General features: G+C 45.1%; 1 protein-coding gene across 3 annotated transcripts in view; it reads left to right on the top strand.

The window, feature by feature from the left end:
• The first annotated feature begins 630 nt into the window (after window positions 1-630).
• GRB10 (growth factor receptor bound protein 10) overlaps window positions 631-21,942 on the top strand; it is a 217,501-nt gene continuing 196,189 nt past the window's right edge. For 2 of the 3 annotated variants that reach the window (XM_089654934.1, XM_089654933.1), the window contains exon 1: window positions 631-943. The gene's annotated coding sequence lies outside the window, so the exon portion shown is untranslated. The remainder of the gene's footprint in view (window positions 944-21,942) is intronic. The other variant, XM_089654935.1, reaches the window with a different exon arrangement.

Here is a 21,942-nt window from a genome sequence, read left to right as displayed (position 1 = left end):
CCCCTTGAGGGTTAGGGACTGATGTGAATGTACAATATATATGTAAAGCGCTGCGTAAATTGACGGCGCTATATAAGTACCTGAAATAAATACATTATCCGTCTCTCCCCCAGTGTCGACAATTTATCTGATTAAAATTTACTGCAACAACCAATTAAATATTTTTTATATATATATAGACCCACTTTACTGACATCCTGGCGAAGTAATTAGTTTGAAATAAAACTTTTAAACTCTGTTACCTATGTTGAATAAATAAATGCGGTGAATTAACAGACAAGTACCGGTAAGGGATCTGATTTTATTTTAGACCTGGGTTTCGTGTCACTTTAAATTTTGGGAGTTTTGACCGTTTGAGTTGTCACTGTAGGAGTTGTCACTGATCACTTGTGTTCACTTGTATTGGGTGTCGGGTAACTGTGACACCTCTGTCCCGGTGACGCGCTGCCCATGTGTCAGGCTGTCTGCAGTCCTGGATCCCCCCATGTGTAGTAAGTAGTAGGCTGTGTTCTCCTCGTGCTGGCAGCCCTCTGCCCTTCCTGTCTTGTGCACTCTGACGTGCCCACCCCTTTGCTCGCTCCCGATTTAGTAGTGAGCTGAGAGAGGGGAGGGTTTAAAAGGCCTGGGGCTGAGCGCAGGGGGAGGCAGCGGCATTGCATCCTGAGCACAGGAGTCAGCTGAGTCTCGCAGTGTATGAGGATCCTGCAGCCTGGCACAGCCTTAGGAATCCATAGAACCGCTGAGCCCTCCGGAGACAACTCAGCCTCTCCCTCCCGGCTCTCTGCAGCTTCTCTCCTGGAGGATTTGTTGGCCCCGCGGATGGTTTGTGTGGCTGATTGGAGCTGAGAAGGAAAAGTGCCGAGAAGTAGAGAAGTGGCCGATCGCCTTGTGCTCTCTGGGAATATTGGCCAGCAAGGCCCATTGGACACAGGACACCTTACAGGTACTGGGGGGATGGCAACTTGGAGGGTTGGCTGTGCTGCTGAGTCAGGCAGGATCACCATTGGGGGGGGGGGGTCAGAGAGGAAATGTGGGGGGGGGCTGAGTTGGGGAGAGGAAATGTGGGGGGGGGGGGGGCAGAGGAAGTGTGGAGGGGGGGGGCTGAGTTGGGGAGAGGAAATGTGAGGGGGAGGAAATTTGGGAAGAGGTAGTGGAGGAGAGGAAATGTGGGGGAGAGGAAATGTGTGGAAGGGGGGGGGGGGGGTTGAGTTGGGCAGAGGAAATGTTGGGGAGAGGAAGTGGGGGGGGGGGGGCTGAGTTGGGGAGAGGAAGTGGGGGGGGGGGGGCTGAGTTGGGGAGAGGAAGTGTGTGTGGGGGGGGGGGGCTGAGTTGGGGAGAGGAAGTGTGTGGGGGTGGGGGCTGAGTTGGGGAGAGGAAATGTAGGGGGTCAGAGGAAATGTGTGGGGGGGCTGAGTTGGGGAGAGGAAGTGTGGGGGGGCTGAGTTGGGGGGGGCTGAGTTGGGGAGAGGAAGTGTGAGGGGTCAGAGGAAATGTGTGGGGGGGGGGCTGAGTTGGGGAGAGGAAGTGTGGGGGGGCTGAGTTGGGGGGGCGGGCTGAGTTGGGGCGAGGAAGTGTGGGGGGGCTGAGTTGGGGAGAGGAAGTGTGGGGGGGCTGATTTTGGGGGGTTTGAGTTGGGGGGGGGGAGGACTTTCCAGCCCCTAACTCATCCTCAGGCGTGGGGGGGGGGGGGGGTTCCTTGCGCTCCAGTGATCCCTGCATAGGCCGGTGCAGGCTTTGCAGACGAATGGGACGTGCTGGGCTCACCCTGCCCCCCCCCCCCCTCCCCGGTGCTCCGTCCATTCACACATCGTAGGTCGTCACCCGGACCCAACACTCCTTTCATCGTCCGATCTCCCCGCTCACAATGCGGCCACACACTCCTCCCAGGAGGCTTCCCCTAGACAGCGCCTCGGACCTGCCAACTCATGATCTTTATTTGTGAAGCCGATCGATGCGTGGATGGGGCGGCAGATGGCCGGTCCTGGGCTCATCTCCTCCTCCACGTGTGAGGTCCGGGCGGCAGTCGTAGGAGAAGCCCGGCTCCGGGTCGCAGCGCTCACAGTATTGCGCTCACAGTATTGCGCTCACAGTATTGCGCTCAGGCTGGTGCAGCAACATGTGTTCTCGCTACTTGTAACACAAGCGGTGTTGGTCTAAATTCCCGGAGCTGCCCCCCCCATCTGCAATGTGAGACTGAGGAATGGGGAGGAGGAGGGGGGAGCTCAGGCTTTTGGCTGTGTCACTAGACTTTGGGGGTGGAGGAGAGAGTGAACTTCACTTGTTTACACTCTTCTGGTGGCTCTTGCTGACCCACCAACTCGATGGGGGGATTAGAAGGGCAGAACGGGGGGCTGGTGGGGTGGGGGCCAGACTCCACAGGGGATTTTTTTTGATTTTTTTTAAAGTTTAGCACTTCCTTTTGTAGCTTTGCAAGTTTAGAGGATGGTGCAGGGATGGCCTCTTAAGCCTTCCTTCAGGATTCTAACACTGTAATGAACAATGGGGGGTGCGCACTTTCCTCCTATCTGGGACGCGTTTTCTGCGTTGTCTGCCATCGTTGCGTGCGTAAAATGCAATCCCTTCCTAAGCGCCGATTCAAACTGTGCTCCAAATCCTTCAGGAATGTTTAAAAGGCCCTCGGTCAAGGTGATTGCAGTCGTATTAGTGAACCCTCAACCACACAATTCAGACCGTTCGTGATGTTTATGTAAATTTACAATAATTGTTTCAGCCTTTCAGAGGATATCCTCCTTTTTTTTTTTTTTTTTTTTTGCGTTTTGGACTTTAGAAGAAGGGGATGCACTAAAAACCCCCATGTCAGAAGCCAGCCCAATGCTGCGTACGTTGGCTGTGATGACCACACTAAAATGGGGTAGGGGGGAATGTAGACCGTCCAGAGGCCCATGGTACGATGAATCCACCAACTCCTCTTCATGTTGTTACATTTTCCTCCCAACCTTCAGTTCAGATGTGGGCTGGGACTTGGCGATTGGGCTTTCTGCCCTCATCAAGAATTTTATTTGGGGGGGGAGGAAAACAAATGGGAGTCTCCTTGATCCCACCGACTGGTTTATTTTAAGCAAATTCAATGACTGTGCCAATTTCCAAGTCTTCTCCAGCACCCCTGGAGAGGGGAGGAGTGAGAGGAGGGTACTGGCAGCCGTGAGCTGATACGATAAAAAATACAAACCCACGTGAAAGGAGAGGCTCAAAACAAACGTGGCTTGCTGGTTGCATGGACAGAACCCCCTACGTTTATCTTCGCGTCGCCTGATCAGCTGTACGCTAGCAGTGTTTCTTGGCTCTAGGCCACGTTTTTACCTACTGGGACATGTTTTCCAGAATTCCTTTACCTTTGTACAGGTGATTCAAAGCCTGTGCTTTCCAGGTCTGCGTCCAGCTGACGCTTTCAGGGAGACGTTCCCTAATTACTCCTACTTTTCAGTCCAGGATGGATGCTTTGTAAATGATAGTTTAATAGCAGAAAGTATTGCCCCACGTAGTGGCCATGTATAAGGCATCAAACCTTTTCTGCAATACCCTATTCTTTCTGTAAATGTCCAAAGTGGGCACCTTGGACTAGATTTGTTGTGGGCACCTTGGACTAGATTTGTTGTGGGCACCTTGGACTAGGTTTGTTGTGGGCACCTTGGACTAGATTTGTTGTGGGCACCTTGGACTAGGTTTGTTGTGGGCACCTTGGACTAGGTTTGTTGTGGGCACCTTGGACTAGGTTTGTTGTGGGCACCTTGGACTAGGTTTGTTGTGGGCACCTTGGACTAGGTTTGTTGTGGGCACCTTGGACTAGGTTTGTTGTGGGCACCTTGGACTAGGTTTGTTGTGGGCACCTTGGACTAGGTTTGTTGTGGGCACCTTGGACTAGGTTTGTTGTGGGCACCTTGGACTAGGTTTGTTGTGGGCACCTTGGACTAGGTTTGTTGTGGGCACCTTGGACTAGGTTTGTTGTGGGCACCTTGGACTAGGTTTGTTGTGGGCACCTTGGACTAGGTTTGTTGTGGGCACCTTGGACTAGGTTTGTTGTGGGCACCTTGGACTAGGTTTGTTGTGGGCACCTTGGACTAGGTTTGTTGTGGGCACCTTGGACTAGGTTTGTTGTGGGCACCTTGGACTTAATCTTTCTGTAAATGTCCAAGGTGTCCGCAACCAGTGTAAATGTCCAAGGTGTCAACAACAAATAGTCAAGTGGACACTTTGGACATTTATAGAAAGATTAATAGGGTATTGCATGCAGGTTTTGTAGAAAAGGTTTTTGATGTTTGCACTTTCAAGGGTGAAAGGTTGACTTTTTTCTTTGGGTGATTACACTTCGATTTGTTTGTCGTGTATAAGGTATATACAGTATAAAGGACATGGAGCTGTGGAAAAGTTGATCCTTTTTTGCTCATTTGTGGGCCATGTGGTAGAGGTGGGTCCTTTCCTTTATGTTGGGCTAAATGGGATTGTTTTCTTAGAAAACTGGAAGTATGACACTAGGCCAAGTTTAGAAGCCACCATAAGCTGCCTTGGCTGGAATCCGTTGCCAGTTCTGGGGAATAACCAATACTTTTTTTGTAGGTCAGTGTGCTGGTCCAAGTCCTGTCCCATGAGGCAGGGAAGAACTTGCTGAACCTTGTTCAGAAGGACATTTCTGGGCAATATAGGAGTGAGCAGAAGGTAGGAACAAACTGCCTGCTACCTGCAGTACAAGAAGCCTGCTACTCAGGTTGGCCTGGGGAAAGTACAGGGTTGTTCAACTTGGCTGTACACATTGGGGCAGATGGAATCGGGAGCACCTGTACATGGTAACCAATCAGCTTATATCGTCAGCTTGTTCAGTTAACCACTTCCTTGCCCGGACACTTTCACCCCCCCCCCTCCCTTTCCTGTCCAGGGCAATTTTCAGCTTTCAGCGCTATCACACTTTGCATGACAATTGCGCGGTCATGCAACACTGTACCCATATGAATTTTTTACCTTTTTTTTTGAGACAGTTAAAGCTTTATTTTGTGGTATGTATTCACCGCTGGGATTTTTATTTTTTTTGCTATTTAAATGAAAGTCCAAAAATTTTGAAAAGTGGTGTTCTTATAAAATTTTGCAAATCTTTCATCATAAATCTTGTCCAATGTATTCCGTTATCTTTTTAGTAAAAAAAAGCCAAATTAGCTTATAGCAAAAAATTATAATTTTTAAACGTTTTACTTTTTTTTTTAGATTTATGGGTTTTTACATATTGTCACCCTAGCAGTATAGTGTCACCATGGTGACACTGTACTACTTGTGGGGGGGGGTGATAGTTTTTTTTTTTTACACTGATTGCTTTTACACCCTCAAAGGGTTAAAGGCCTGGATTCTTTCCTAGATATACAGAATATAACTGGATACTAACATTTTATAGGTAAAATTGATCCAGGAAATATCCAATTGCCTCATGGGGGATCAGGAAGGAAACATTTTTTTTTTGCTTTCCCCTGTAGGAACAAATTGCATCATGCTTTGCTGGGGGGGGGGTTGCCTTCCTCTGGATCAACTGTGTGTAGCATTATTGCGTTTTTTTGCTTTCCCCTGTAGGAACAAACTGCATCATGCTTTGCTGGGGGGGTTGCCTTCCTCTGGATCAACTGGGTGTAGCATTATAGCGTTTTTTGCTTTCCCCTGTAGGAACAAATTGCATCATGCTTTGCTGGGCGGGGGGTTGCCTTCCTCTGGATCAACTGGGTGTAGCATTATAGCGTTTTTTGCTTTCCCCTGTAGGAACAAATTGCATCATGCTTTGCTGGGGGGGGGTTGCCTTCCTCTGGATCAACTGTGTGTAGCATTATTGCGTTTTTTTGCTTTCCCCTGTAGGAACAAATTGCATCATGCTTTGCTAAGGGGGGGTTGCCTTCCTCTGGATCAACTGTGTAGCATAGCATTTTTGCTTTCCCCTGTAGGAACAAATTGCATCATGCTTTGCTGGGGGGGTTGCCTTCCTCTGGATCAACTGGGTGTAGCATAGCGTTTTTTGCTTTCCCCTGTAGGAACAAATTGCATCATGCTTTGCTAAGGGGGGGGTTGCCTTCCTCTGGATCAACTGGGTGTAGCATTATAGCGTTTTTTGCTTTCCCCTGTAGGAACAAATTGCATCATGCTTTGCTGGGCGGGGGGTTGCCTTCCTCTGGATCAACTGGGTGTAGCATTATAGCTTTTTTTTTTTTTTTTTTCCCCCCCAGACTATGTATTCTGATCACATAATACAAGTCATTTTTTATTTGGAATCTAGTCCTGTGTGCATTTAGTGGAAGTGACTGATGTGGATAGTGGGAGCTTTGTGTGCTGTAATTAAAGGTCTTTATTCGTGGCTTAATATAGCCACATCCAGCAACTTGCTCTATGCATAACGGGTTTGATTTGTAGAATGTGTTGGAAACCTGCATGGGACTGCGCAGGCCACCCCTCTATCCCACACAACTATACCAGCTCAATACACAATGCCATTCTGCGGCTCTTTATTGGGGATGAAGTAGAAGGAAAGACTAAATCAATATGATGCCTCTCCATTGCTGCATACATTTTAGCACACGTTACAATGTAAACTTTTATTTTTATTTTTCCCCTAATGCAGTCCTATAACTGCAAAGCTCTGACATTTGTGTAAGTCCTGCTTTTACACAGGCAGCAGTAAAAATGAGTAGCTGAGCTGTGATTTATCACTCCTCTTCCCCCCCCCCCCCCCCCCACCACCAAGCAAAAAATGAACATGTATGCGCTGCTGCAGTTGTGATGAAGCAATAGTTGTTCCGGTAGTTTGCAAGCAGCTGCGCAGACATGGCTGTAGGTTGGGGTTTGGGACGGATGAAACGATCTTGGTGTGTCTGAGTGCACTCATTTTTGCACATTCCCACACGGTAAGAAGCCCATTGAAATGTGCAAAAAGTACAGCGGGTGCAACTGTTAAAATTGTGCCTGACACCAACGGCCTGGTACAGCATTTATTAGTTGCTTGTATAGCGCACTCAATTTATGCAGCACTTTACATATATATTGTACAGTCGCATCAGTCCCTAAGGGGTGATGTGAACATATTGGGGTGTACAATTGAAGGTCCCTAACTTACATTCATACATACTAAGACCAATTTAGACACAATCCAATTAACCACTTGCAGTCCGGACACTTTTACCCCCTTCCTGTCCAGGGCAATTTTCAACTTTCAGCGCTATTACAATTTGAATGACTATTGTGCAGTCATGCAACACTGTACCCATATGAATTTTTCCTTTTTTTTGTTAGGCCGATAACTATTTTGGTATTTATTCACCGCTGGAATTATCTTTTTTTGCTATCGAAAATGTCCAAAAATTTTGAAGTGTTTTTTTTTTTTTTATAAAATTTTGCAAATCTTTCATCCAAATCTTGGCCAAAATTTATTTTTATCTTTTTAGTAAAAGCCAAATTAGTTTATAACCAAAAATAATTTAAATTTTTTTTTCAAATTTTATTTTATAGTTATATTTTACATACTGTCACCCTAGCAGTACAGTGTCACTATGGTGACACTGTACTACTTTTGGGGGCTGAAGATTTTTTTTTTTTTACACTGATTGCTTTTACACCCATATAGGATGTAAAAGCAATCACTTTTCTGTCTGCATTCATGCAGCCATTGAGAACTACTGAGTGAGCTGTGATTGGTCACAGCTTGTCACATGGTACAAGGCTGTTGTGAATAGCCTTGTACCATGTGACCTCTGTGATCATTCAGATTTCACACGTAGTAAGCAATGTCACATGACATCTTGCTTACTACTTTGCATGTGATCACTGATTGGCCAATCAGTGATCATATGATCAGGACCTGGTACAGAGGTCCCGTCTGATCTGTTTCACTGTGTCCGGAGGAAACAGCGGGCACCGGATCGCGGTGCTGTGCGCTCCCTGGGAGCGCGCACAAGCAGAGTGCAGGGAGGCAGTTTTTAAACGGCCACTCGACCCTGCAGTGCCACCGTCTGGCCATTTATATACAACGGCCGGTCAGGAAGTGGTTAACCTACCAGCATGTCTTTGGAGTGTAGGAGGAAACCAGAGTACCCAGAGGAAACTCACGCAGGCACAGGGAGAACCTGCAAACTCCAGGCAGGTGGTGCTGTGGTTGGGATTTGAACAGACGGTCCTAGTACTGCCAGGAGGAAATGCTAACCATATAGCGGATATAAAGAAAACAGAGGTGCAGCCTATTGCATTACCTTTAAAAAAAAAAAAAAAAGCAATAAAAATAGGTATTGTACTCACAAGGACTGTCTAAGGCACATGAAAGAACAGCACTGACTAATTCGCACGGTCTGTCCACAATGGGAACCCTGGACTTCCAGCAGGCTAATGCGTTTTGAGGACTTGCCTCTTCTTCAGCCACTAAGCATTTAGCCACTGTGCTGCCCATCACCACACATTTTGGTGCCATGAGTGCGCCCATTTCCAAGATGCGTGGAGGTGCCACGAAGCGTACATGCCTGCAGACTGCGGTGCATTCCTGTGTAGTGCAGGGAGTTGCGTTCTGTATGCGTTCCTGCCCCGTAGTTTGTGTGACGCAGGAGCTGGTGTGGGGGCCGCAAACGCAGACCTTCTATATGCAATTGATGCCACAATGTATGTGGCCAGAAGACTTTTTGAAGTCTGTTTATGGTTTTCCTTCTAATTTACATAAAACTGATAAATAGCCAATTTTAAGGGTGTTTTTTTTTTTTATTTAGAAGCCTAATCCAAAGGCTTGGCCTAAATTCTGAGCCCCCAAACTATTTAAACCGGCATCAAAGTTAAAGTAAAACTATAGGTAACTTATTTTGGATAGAGCAAGGGCAGGTCAGAACACAGATTTGTGGTCCCCCCCCCCCCCCCCCATCTTTGTCCTATTGCAGAGATTTACCTTCACTGCCTGTCCCATAGACAAAACAGGAAGTGGGAAGAAATCCTCGCAAATTAAAGAACCCCTTGGGGGGGGGGGCGCAGGTCACCAGAAATAGTGTCACCATTGGAAGGTTTCCCCTCTAATTACTATTCCGTGGACAACTCAAAATTTTGGGTTTTTACTTTAATGCTGAACAGGACAAATGGAGGATGAATCTCCCTAACGGGCCCAGATGGCAACCAGATGAGGGGCTCTGATCATCTCCACTCTAAAACTAAACGTTTTGCCTTTCGTTCTACTTTAATAAGCCACCTGATTGGCTTACCTTGAATATTACCGGGACCACGTTGGGGGGGCAGTGATGCTCCCCAGAGTGATAGAGCTGAGGTAAAAAGTCTATATAATTGGAGTCCTTTTACCACAAAAACATGGTGACCAATGACAGCTCAGCAGAGTCTGCACTTTTCCTCAGATGGCTTGTCCCTTAGTTCTGCCCAGCAACACTCTGCAGCTGCCAATAGAAACCCAGGTAGAGAAGCCATACACAGCCAGGTACCTCATGGGCAGGCATAGGAGGAGAGGAGTTCCTCCTACTCCACGGGGCCCCCTTGTTCCACACCCCTCACTCAGCGGAGGGTTTGCTTGAATGCAGATTAGAGAAATGGTTTTCTCACCAAATACAGTGACTACTTTGACCGCCTATTCTAAGTGAGTATGTGGACTAAAATCCTCTAAACTATGCCAGTGGTATGCTGAGATATATATTCTATACATCTTCTATTCTATACATATAGCTTCTATTCTCTCTTTGCTTCTGTTCTATACATCTTCTATTCTATACATATCTTTTCTCTAGTCTATGGTGTCCACCGTCTATGGTGTCCACCGTCTATGGTGTCCACCGTCTATGGTGTCCACCGTCTATGGCAGCAATGGGCAAACTACGGCCCGCAGGCCGTATACGGCCCAGCGGACCTTTTAATCCGGCCCGCGGAGCTAGGCTCCTCTCACAGTCCGCCCTGAAGACCGGTGTAGCATGAAAATCTGTCTCCTATGAGGATCTGTCCCCCTCGACGTATCTGCGCATGTGCCGGAGATCGCCGATCGGCTGCTTATGCCTGAAACTGGCACATGCGCAGATACGTCGAGGGGGACAGATCCTCATAGGAGACAGATTTTCATGCTACACCGGAACGGCGCGGGAACACGGCGAGAGGAACGTGCGGAGCAAAGGTAAGTGAATTGACACAGGGGGGACTTGGGGACTTAATATGGGGGATGAATTGCTATAGGGGGGATGAATTGCTATAGGGGGGATGAATTGCTATAGGGGGGATGAATTGCTATAGGGGGGATGAATTGCTATAGGGGGGATTATTACTATGCTTACTATGGGGGAATATTACTATACTTACTATGGATGACACATACACATCATTCATCTACTCTTGGTCCGGCCCCCGGGTCCAATATATGAACCCATTGCGGCCCTCAAGTCAAAGTTTGCCCACCCCTGGTCTATGGTGTCCACCGTCTATGGTGTCCACCGTCTATGGTGTCCACCGTCTATGGTGTCCACCGTCTATGGTGTCCACCGTCTATGGTGTCCACCGTCTATGGTGTCCACCGTCTATGGTGTCCACCGTCTATGGTGTCCACCGTCTATGGTGTCCACCGTCTATGGTGTCCACCGTCTATGGTGTCCACCGTCTATGGTGTCCACCGTCTATGGTGTCCACCGTCTATGGTGTCCACCGTCTATGGTGTCCACCGTCTATGGTGTCCACCGTCTATGGTGTCCACCGTCTATGGTGTCCACCGTCTATGGTGTCCACCGTCTATGGTGTCCACCGTCTATGGTGTCCACCGTCTATGGTGTCCACCGTCTATGGTGTCCACCGTCTATGGTGTCCACCGTCTATGGTGTCCACCGTCTATGGTGTCCACCGTCTATGGTGTCCACCGTCTATGGTGTCCACCGTCTATACATAACACCGGTATATCTTTTAGAATAGCCAGATGACATTTTGCATTCTATGCGGTCACTTTCATTGTGCTTTTCATAAAGCAGGCAAACTGCGAATTACTGTAGGTAGACCTAGTTCTAGAGATGTATCTAATCCTCTACTGCTTCCAGAATTGCCTCACCAACCGTACAGGTGACATCAGGTCATCTGAACAGCCTAAAGATTGGTTCACATCAGTGCGTTTTTGGTGATTTTTGCAGAAACGCACTAGAGTCAATTTAACATGGTTTCCTATAGGACATGTTCACATCTGGGGGGGGGGGGGGGGGTTCTGCCATCTGCTGAGTTTTTGGAAAGGGTCTGGGACTTTGAAATGTTTTTGGTTCCATAGACTTCAGTCTAGACACAGCAGAAAAGCATGTGGTGCATTTTTTTTTTTTTTTTTGAAACAACAAATTGGCCTAAAGTGTGAAATGTATTGCAGCCAGCAGGTGAAAAGTAAACTGCATAGGTGTGAACCAAAGGGCTAATTCGCACCAGAATGTGGTGTAGAAAACCTTTGTTCCCACGCAGTTTAAAATGCAGTGGGTGTGCGATCCGCTGTCTATTCCTAATGGCCCGTACACACTATACAAAAATCGGACGAACGTATTAGTTCGAACAATCGTGTAATTTTCTGACAGTGTGTACGTCATTTTCAACAGACTATTCCGATCCTACGAACGAAAATGAACTATGGTGTCGTTTGTCAACAGAACGAACAATTTTTGTTTAATATGTACACTTATCATACGGAAAGAATTGGATACAAATGACCGCGCATGATCGGAAGCTTCTTCTGTTGCCTGTGTATGGCCATTATTCCTAAACCCATAATGGCAATTGCAGTATGTTTGGAAAATTTGGATACGGTAACCATACTGGTCCAAAAATTTGTCACGAACAATCCCTTGCTGTGGGAAAACCAATATGGCACTGAAAGGCGTGGCTACAGGGTCACATGTACATTATATCCTTTCCGCAGCTACGCTTCGACAGTCGTATGAAATGCCTTTATAGCGTACAATATTCTCATGCATAAAAGCACGTTGCTTTCGACCAGCAGCGAGCGATCGATGATAACCGGACGGTCGTTTGCCGATTTTTGTATAGTGTGTACAGTGCATTACACTCCGAACGCAGATTGCATAGTACCTCAGTATCCTGTAATCTGGTCCAGTGGTTTTTAAAAGTCTGCGCTACTTTTGTTGCAATTTTCAGCCTATTCAAGTGAATTCAATATGGTGACCAACACACAAAGCGTGACGCGGACTGCACGCAAATTGGTGGCCTCACAGAAGTGGCTTTTATTCCATGGGGCTGCTAATTTGCATACCTGTCTTTCACTGGAAGCGCTCAGCACAACGCACTCCCAGCAAGACAAGGGTGTCACTGAGAGCCCTGGGTCCCAGTCTAACAATCGGGACCTGGAACTCCCGATTTCCAGGTCACCTGATCGCTTTGATGGCCTCTGGCTACCGCAGTGATCACACTGTGAACCCCACCCCTTGTTTCCTCCCTGAATGGATACATTGTATCTCTGTCCTTGCAGAAATTAATTGTTTTAAAATAATACCTAGATCAAGGTCTGTGCCGGGTTTAGTGTTTGGGTCAAGCGTCAGGTACTTTCTTGGGTCAGTGGCAGGATAAAAGCAAATTACACACTATTTTGGGCTGTACTATGGGTACAAACTACTCGCACACATGGTATGGCTGCAATTGTAAGGAGCAGGAGAAATTTATATGGGGGGGGGGGGGGGGGGTTCTTAGGTTATGGTAGTAGCAAGACGGTTACACTTTGGTTTTGGGTTGTGTGTTTGGTTTTGGGTTGTGTGTTTGGTTTTGGGTTGTGTGTTTGGTTTTGGGTTGTGTGTTTGGTTTTGGGTTGTGTGTTTGGTTTTGGGTTGTGTGTCTGGTTTTGGGTTGTGTGTCTGGTTTTGGGTTGTGTGTCTGGTTTTGGGTTGTGTGTTTGGTTTTGGGTTGTCCGTCTGGTTTTGGGTTGTCCGTTGTCCGTTGTGTGGTTTTTTTTTTTTTTTTTTTTTTTTTTTTTTTTTTTTGGTTTTCCTTTAGTAATAAAAAAACAAAACTGGAGATCCATTACCATTTACCACCAAATGAGAGCCCAATTTTTGTCCTGGAAAAAGGTATAATCCACTTGGATGTATAAAGTATTTGTGACATGTACGGTTTTGCTAACGTGTCAAAATTGCAAAATCGTGTTTAGGCATTAAGATTTGTTTTACCCTTAGGCACAAAGGGGTTAAAGCAGAACTAAAACTCTCAATCATCAAAGCAGAGCTCCACCCAAAAGGGAAGTTCTGCTTTAAAGACTGGTCCCCTGCTCCCTATTAAAGATTGGCACCTTTAAGGAGCAGGTACCTGAAATTGACAGGTACCCGCTCCCACTTCCACGGTGAGCAGAAGTTGTCCTCCCTCCCCGTAGTCTTCTGGGACACATGACGGGTCCCAGAAGACTATGGGACTATTCAGGAATCGCAGTGCTACTTGCGCATGTGCAGTGGGTGCAACACTGAAGATGCCGGTGCCTGGAACACCAGATGGCTGGTGAAACAGGCTTTGGGGAGGACACTGCTGGATTGTGGGATAGGTGAGTGGCTTTTTTTTTTTTTTTCTTTCAGCCGCTAATATTTGTAGCTGCTGACTTATTTTTTTACAGTGAGACTGAAACTCCCCTTTAAGGATAAGTCCACCTCTAGTACCATGTTACACCCATATCCAGGGTTTAACATGTTGCTAAAGCACCTCCCCATCGCCCTGTGACAGCAGGCAGGGGAACATCCCACAATTTTAAACTGCATGTCTGTGTGGGGCTCCATCCAGAGCCACCTCATTCAGAGATGTGAATGAATTGACTAAAAGTGCCATCTGCCTCTGCGTGCTGCAGACAGCTTCTAGTTTTCAATGAGGTGTGAGGGTGTTGGGTGTTCTTGTAGTTCATTGATTCTTCCTGGACTTCAGTAACTGCCCATATGAGCGGTAGATGCAGACAGCTGTTTTGTTTTACTGCGTCTGCAGGAGCCTGACATGCACCGGTCTGCTGATTGCAGGAGCAATACTCTGCAGGCTCCTTAGAGAATACACTTTTTTACTGGCAAAAGTGCATTTGTTTCAGAAGTGAATTTTTTTTATTTTACTTGTGCGACAAGCTTTAGCAGATCAGAAGCGGTTTGTTTTTTGTTTTTCCCTCTACATTTCACTTTCTGGCCTAGGCCAAATGTCCTACATCCCAGGAATCTTCATGAATAGTTTTTCTTTTGGAGGGTCTTTCTCAGCTAAACGCCCTCCTGCCTGCATGTCTGAACTAAGGGTAGACAGATTCTAGGAAGTAAATCTCTTCCCTTACTCAAGATGGCTATAAATGCTTGGGGCGGGGATCTTCAAATATGATTTGTTAACAAAAAGCATGACATGGGTGAGTTTATTTATATATATATATATATATATATATATATATATATTTTAACCACTTGCTCTCTAGAAAATTTAGCCCCCTTCATGACCAGGCCATTTTATGCTGTTCGGTACTGCACTTTCAACCAGTAATTGCGTGATTGTGCAATGCTGTACCCAAACTAAATTTGTTTCTTTTTTGCACCCAAATAGCTTTCTTTTGGTGGTATTTGATCACCTCTGGTTTACTTTTTGACCTATAAACAAAGTGAAAACAATTTTTCACTTTTGGTAACTAGCAGAATGTATTCTGCTAAATGTCTTTTGGTAAAAAATCCCAATACATGTATATTGGTTTGTGTGAGTTATAGCATCTACAAACTATGGTGTGTACAGTAGCTCTCAGACGTGGGTACACTTCACATTTTTTGTAAATATTTTATCCTTGTGACAACACTGAAGGAATGACACTTTGCTACAATGTAAAGTAGTTGGTGTACAGCTTGTATAACATGTAAATTTTCTGTCCCCTCAAAATAACACCGCTATTAATGTCAAAACCGCTGGCAACAAAAGTGAGTCCGTCCCCCTCTAAGTGAAAATGTTCAAAGTGGGCCCAAAGTGTCAATATTGTGTGGCCACCATTATTTTCCAGCACTGCCTTAACCCTGTTGGGCATGGAGGTCACCAGAGCTTCACAGGTTGCCACTGAAGTCCTCTTCCACTCCCCCATGACGACATCACAGAGCTGGTGGATGTTGGATACCTTGCCCTCCTCCACCTTCCGTTTTTGAAGATGCCTCAGATGCTCAATAGGGTTCAGGTCTGGAGACATGCTTGGCCAGTCCATCACCTTTACCTTCAGCTTCTTTAGCAAGGCAGTGGTCGTCTTGGAGGTGTTTGGGGTCATTATGTTGGAATATTGCCCTGCGGCCCAGTCTCAGAAGAGAGGGGATCATGCTCTGCTTCAGTATGTCACAGTACATGTTGGAATTCATGGTTCCCTCAATGAACTGTAGCCCCCCCAGTGCCGGCAGCACTCATGTAGCCCCAGACCATGACACTCCCACCACCATGCTTGACTGTAGGCAAGACACTTGTCTTTGTACTCCTCACCTGGTTGCCGCCACACACGCTTGACGCCATCTTAACCAAATAAGTTTATCTTGGTCTCATCAGACCACAGGACATGTGAGGCATATAGTCTGAGCACTGATAGGCTGACCCTCCTACCCCCCACCCCTTCAATTTCTGCAGCAATGCCGGCAGCACTCATAGATCGATTTCCCAAAGACAACCTCTGGATATGACGCTGAGCATGTGCAGTCATCTTCTTTGGTCGACTATGGCGAGGTCTGTTCTGAGTAGAACTTGTCCTGTTAAAGCACTGTATGGTCTTTGCCACCATTCTGCAGCTCCGTTTCAGGGTCTTGGCAGTATCACCTAGGCCATCTTTTTTGTAGAGCAACAATTTTTTTTTTTTTCAGATCCTGAGTTCTTTGCCATGAGGTGCCATATTGAACTTCCAGTGACCAGTAAGAGTAGAGCGATAACACCAAATTTAACATACCTGTTACCTATTCACATCTGAGGCCTTGTAACGCTAATGAGTCACATGACACCAGGGAGGGAAAATGGCTATTTGGGCCCAATTTGGACATTTCCACTTAGCGGTGTACTTTTGTTACCAGCAGTTTAGACATTAATGGCTGTTATTTTGAAGAGATAGCAAGTTTATACTGTTATATAAGCTGTCTACATTACATTGTAGCAAAGTGTAATTTCTACAGTTGTCACATGAAGATATAATATTTACAAAAATGTGAGGGGTGTACTCCTGTGATACTGTATATATCAGAATTTCCACAGCTTTTGCTTTGGCTGCTTATCACATTTCTTGAGGTGCTAAAGGGTGTTTTTTTTTTTTTTTGGTTTTTTTTTACACACAAAATTGTCACTTAACCACTTCCTGTCCAGGGCAATTTTCAGCTTTTAGCGCGATCACACTTTGAATGACAATTGCGCGGTCATGCAACACTGTACCCATATGAATTTTTTACCATTTTTTTTGAGACAGATAAAGCTTTATTTTGGTGGTATTTATTCACCGCTGGGATTTTTAATTTTTTTTACTATGTAAATGAAAGTCCAAAAATTTTGAAAAGTGTTTTTTTTTCTTTAAATTTTGCAAATAAATATTTCTTCATAAATCTTGGCCAAAATTTATTCTGTTTTTTTTAGTAAAAAAATCCAAATTAGTTTATAACCAAATTATAATTTTTAAACCATTTTTTGTACATTTTTATTTTATTTTTTTTATTTTTTTTACATACTGTCACCCTAGCAGTACAGTGTCACCATGGTGACACTGTACTACTTGTGGGGGGTGATGAAGATTTTTTTTTTTACACGGATTGCTTTTACACCCATGTAAAAGCAATCATTTCTCTGTCTGCATTCTTGCAGTCATTGAGAAATACTGAGTGAGCTGTGATTGGTCACAGCTTGTCACATGGTACAAGGCTGCTGTGAATAGCCTTGTACCATGTGACCTCTGTGATCATTCACAGATTTCACACGTAGTAAGCAATGATGTCACAAGTGACATCTTGCTTACTACTTTGCATGTGATCACTGATTGGCCAATCAGTGATCACATGATCGGGACCTCGTACAGAGGTCCCGTCCGATGATCGGTGTTTCACTGTGTCCGGAGTGACACCACTACAGTGATCAGTGCAAAAAAAAACTGACACTGTACTAATGGCACTGGGGAGGAAGAGTTTAACTTTTATTAGGTAAAGAGAGGGTAACTGTGAGGGGTGTTTTTACTTGGGGGCGGGGGTGTGTACTTCACAGGAACACGCTGATCCCGAGAGAGTCTTCTCTCAGGTTCAGCGTGCTCTGAACTGACAGCACAGCTGCATTGTTTACATCGCAGCTCTGCTATCTGTCAGCGATTACTTGTAATCGCCGACACCTGATGGGAAATGACCCGCCGGGAGCCGTTGACGGACACCCGCTGCCAAGATCGGTGGGATGGGTAGGGCGGGCACACGCCTCGCCCGCCCACTACCTGTTTTGCACAGCGACGTTAAGACTGCGCTGCGCGCACAGGTGCCGCCCTGCCGCAGTAAAAACACTGCGGCGGGTCGGCAAGTGGTTAGTTACACACAGGGACAACTCCCTGAAACATTGAGGCCCCCCCCACCCTCATATATACGAATGTAAAAGCACGTGCTGGCCCTACTACGTGTTAGAACGTCAATTGTGATACACATGTTGCATATCGCTGCGCACACCTGAGTGATGGCAATAATTCTAGCACCAGACCTCCTCCAGAATGCTAAATTAATGACCTGTAAGGGGCTTAGTGTCACCTATAGAAAATCTAGGGTACTCAAGTCTGTCACCATTTCATGAGCAGACGCAAATTTAATTGACATGTTGGATATCCATTTACTTGGTGCAACCTCATCTTTTAGTTTACCAAAAAAAAATTGGGTAATTTTATTCCTCTTTTGTGCCATAAAGTTTAAGCATCTTTTACTGAAATGCTGCGTTTCAGACCTTTGTGGTAATAAATTTAAACTACTAACATTTTATTTTCTAGGAGCTCTGCTTACAGAAAGTGATTGGGGGTTTCGTGTAATCTTCAGGCTAAAATTATTTTAAACTTTTTTTGGCTCTGGCAGTTAAAGGGATTAAGGATAAGCCCAACATTCCCCTTTCAAATGTTTGTCTGTCAGTGGTACTATACACCAATCCACACATGTGCAGCTTGGCATACTTTTATGGCACTGCTCTGCTGTGGTGTGACATGACTCCCGTGGGAGTGACATGGTCCAACTATTCAAGCAATCTAACAGACCAAACCTAGAAGGAAGACTGAGAAGAGGGATGTCTGTGATCAGTGGGAGTGCAATAAATGGGGTTTAATTCAGCTTTGTATGACAAAGCTGATAACTTCCCAAGAGAATCATTAAATGAAAAAGTGAGTGGTTTATTGGGTTGGGGGGGGGGGGGGGAGAGGAGAGAGAAATAAAAGCTAATGCAGGCCATAGAAGTGGGCAAAATCGGCTTTTTTTTTTTAACAGTTTCAATACCGGGCAATTTTACCCCTTCCTGCCCAGGTCATTTTTCAGGTTTCAGCGCTCTCACACTTTGAATGACAATTGCGCGGTCATACAACATTGTACCCAAACTAAAATTTTATCATTTTCTTCACACAACTAGAGCTTTCTTTTGGTGGTATTTAATCGCCGCTGGGGTTTTTATATTTTGCTAAATTAACAAAAAAAGACCAAAAATTTTGAAAACACATTTTTCTTATAAAAGTTTACAAATAAATAATTGTTCTTCATAAATTTAGGCCGAGATGTATTCTGCTACATGTCTTTGGTGAAAAACCCAAATTAGGATGTATTATTTAGTTTGTAGGAAAGTTATAGAGTTCACAAACTATGGTATAGATCTGAATATTGATCAATCCTGAAGTACTGACGGCCAATCTAATTTCTTGAGGTCCAAGAATGTCAGAATAGTACAGATATCCCCCAAATGACCCCTTTTTGCAGAGTAGACAGTCCGACGTACTTCATAAGAGGCATGGCGAGTTTTTTGAAGTTGTATTTTTTTTGTCATAATTTTTCCGAAAATGAGAAATTATTTTCACTATTTTTTTTTTTACATACTGTCACCAGTGCAGTACAGCGTCATCATATAACTGGCATGGCGGTGATCAGGGACACTGACTGGTGACAGTATGAAAAAAATATATATATATATATTTTTTTTTATTATATTTTATTACTTTAAGATTTTTTTTTCATTTTGGGGAAGTGATCAGTATTTATTTATTTTTTTTTTTTACACAATTTGCTTATAGCAAAGAATTACTTTGCTATAAGCAAGCATTTACCTGAATGAAATCGATTCATTCAGCTTTTTTTTTTTTTTTTTTTTTTTTTGCTTAGCTGTGATTTGGTCACAGCTAATCACATGACATGTGCATGTGATTAGCTGTGACCATTCACAGCTAGGCACTAGTATACAATGGATGGCATCATGAATGAAGCCATCCATGTATACAACTGTCATGTGACCTGCTGTGATTGGAAGAACTGTTTTGTTTACAGACTGCTTTGGATGGCTGTGCAGTCATGTAAAGCAGTGTACTTGCAGTGAAGCGCACCTACAGCCCCAGTAAAACCCTTTGATCGCCCCTCATGTTAACCTTCTCCTGCCCAGTGCCATTAGTGTCAGTGCTTTTTTTTTTTTTTTTTTTTTTTCCCCCCCACACAGAAGATAGCTGGGATAGCTGATAACATGGTTTCTCACCTCAGTACACAGCAGGTACAAGGATACTGGATTTTATATCATAATAAGCATTTTTCTGTTGGAGAATATATACTTGGCCTGAAAGAACTGAATTGGTTGCATCTTAACACTTGTAAGCTTCAATATAAAATTTTTTGTTTGAGTTTAAAAAGCCTTTATAGCAGTGGTGTCCAAACTATGGCTTGAGGGCCAGATGCGGCCCTTTGTTTGCATTTATACGGCCCTTGGGGACTATTCTTCCATCAACAGTAGGGAATAATTCCTGCCACCAACACAAATGATGGGACACTATTCCTCCTACTAATAATGATGCAACAGTATTCCTCCCACTGAAACCAACAATTGGGCAGTATTCCTCCCACTGGCTCCAACAATGCGGCACTAGATCTTCAACTGATACCAATGATTGGGCATTACTCCTCCTACTGACCACCAATCCTAAGGTAATGTTTATTCTTATTGATGCTGGGTCAGGGCCATTTTCTACTCCTGCTGGCCACAATCCGGCCCCCTGAAAGTCTGAAGGACAGTAAACTGGCCCTTTGTTTGAAAAGTTTGGAGACCTCTGCTTTATAGAATACCAGGAATCTTTTGAACAAAATTTAAATGACTTTGTTCCCATGCACCAATCAAAACATGTCACTGTCTAAAACAGCAATGGGCAAACTACGGCCCGGCGGACCTTTTAATCCGGCCCGCGGAGCTAGGCTCCCGCTAGGCTCCTCTCACAGTCCGCCCTGAAGACCGGTGTAGCGTGAAAATCTGTCTCCTATGAGGATCTGTCCCCCTCGACGTATCTGCGCATGTGCCGGAGATCGACGATCGGCTGCTAATGCCTGAAACTGGCACATGCACATATACGTCTAGGGGGACAGATCCTCATAGGAGACAGATTTTCATGCTACACCGGAACGGCGCGGGAACACGGCGAGAGGAACGCGCAGAGCAAAGGTAAGTGAATTGACACAGGGGGGACTTAATATGGGGGATGAATTACTATAGGGGGGGATGAATTACTATAGGGGGGGATGAATTACTATAGGGGGGGATGAATTACTATGCTTACTATGTGGGAATATTACTATACTTACTATGGATGACACATACACATCATTCATCTACTCTTGGTCCAGCCCCCGGGTCCAATATATGAACCCATTGCGGCCCTCAAGTCAAAAAGTTTGCCCACCCCTGGTCTAAAATATACTTAATTTCATATTAACAATGGCAAATGAATTCCAAAATATTGGATAGCTGATCAAATCTCTTCACAAGAAGAAACTAGACTTTAGATTAATGAGCTATGTAAGGCCAAACAAAGGGAAGCCAGCCTCCTGATCTGTGCCTTGTCAGTGTTATTTAAATGTCTGCTTTGATAAAATCCTGCATATAAGGGCTTTCCCTTTTACTGATCAAGAAAATTGGAGGCTGCTTGAACCCGTTCAGCTTCAGCCCCCACTAACACATGATCATTTTAACACGCTTCCCTACTCCTGATAATGCTAGGCATGCAGAATTCAATTCTCTAATTATGCCTGTTGAAGTGGTAGTTAACTCCAAAAATTAAAAAAAAGTGGGCTCCTGGGTTGTTTATACCTGGCGGTATTCCCGAGTGTAGCTCGGGGTAAAATTTCAGTACCACAAGCGGTAACCCCCGAGTTACACTCCGGAATATCTTGCGGCGCGGCTCCGGGATCTGTTCTCTTACCTTGTCCTGCGCTCCCACGATGTCCCCCCTGCAGTGTCCCCGGCAATGTCCTCCAGCTGATGCCGGCATCTGTCATCTGGGTTCCATCCCCTGCGAATGTCGGGACGTACGGGGGATGGAGCGGCGGGAAATTTGAAAATGACAAAGTGACATTTACTAAATACACTAAAATCACATTAAAGCATTCCTGTATCAAACGATTTCACATACATTTTGTCCCGAGTGCTTTGTCCGGCGCCCTGCCTGCATATTTACTGTTCTTTCTGCCTGGAAACTGAGAAACGTCCATGGCGTCCAAAAAGCGTCCCTTTCGTTTTTAGACCGGCTAGAGAACAGCGATAGTAAATCAGAACCACTTGCAGAATTGAGTGATGATTCTTGGGGGAAATTCATCATCAGACACTGAAAATGATTTTGTGACTTTGCTCAGTGATGTGTGAACTTGGCGCTTTTTCAAATTTCAGTGTTTTTTGGTTTGATTATATTGAATTAAATTTATTTTATTTTTTATGATTAAATTATAATTTATGATTTCGTCTTTCAAATTGTAACATACCCGGAATGTTTACTAGACTCTTGTTCTGACAGATTTC

The sequence above is a fragment of the Staurois parvus genome, unplaced genomic scaffold (assembly GCF_062004578.1).
Source record: "Staurois parvus isolate SC_StPar_1 unplaced genomic scaffold, SC_StPar_1.0 ptg000814l, whole genome shotgun sequence".
Lineage (NCBI taxonomy): Eukaryota > Metazoa > Chordata > Amphibia > Anura > Ranidae > Staurois > Staurois parvus.
The sequence above is the reverse complement of the archived record's forward strand: the minus strand, read 5'-3'. Positions and strand labels throughout refer to the sequence as shown.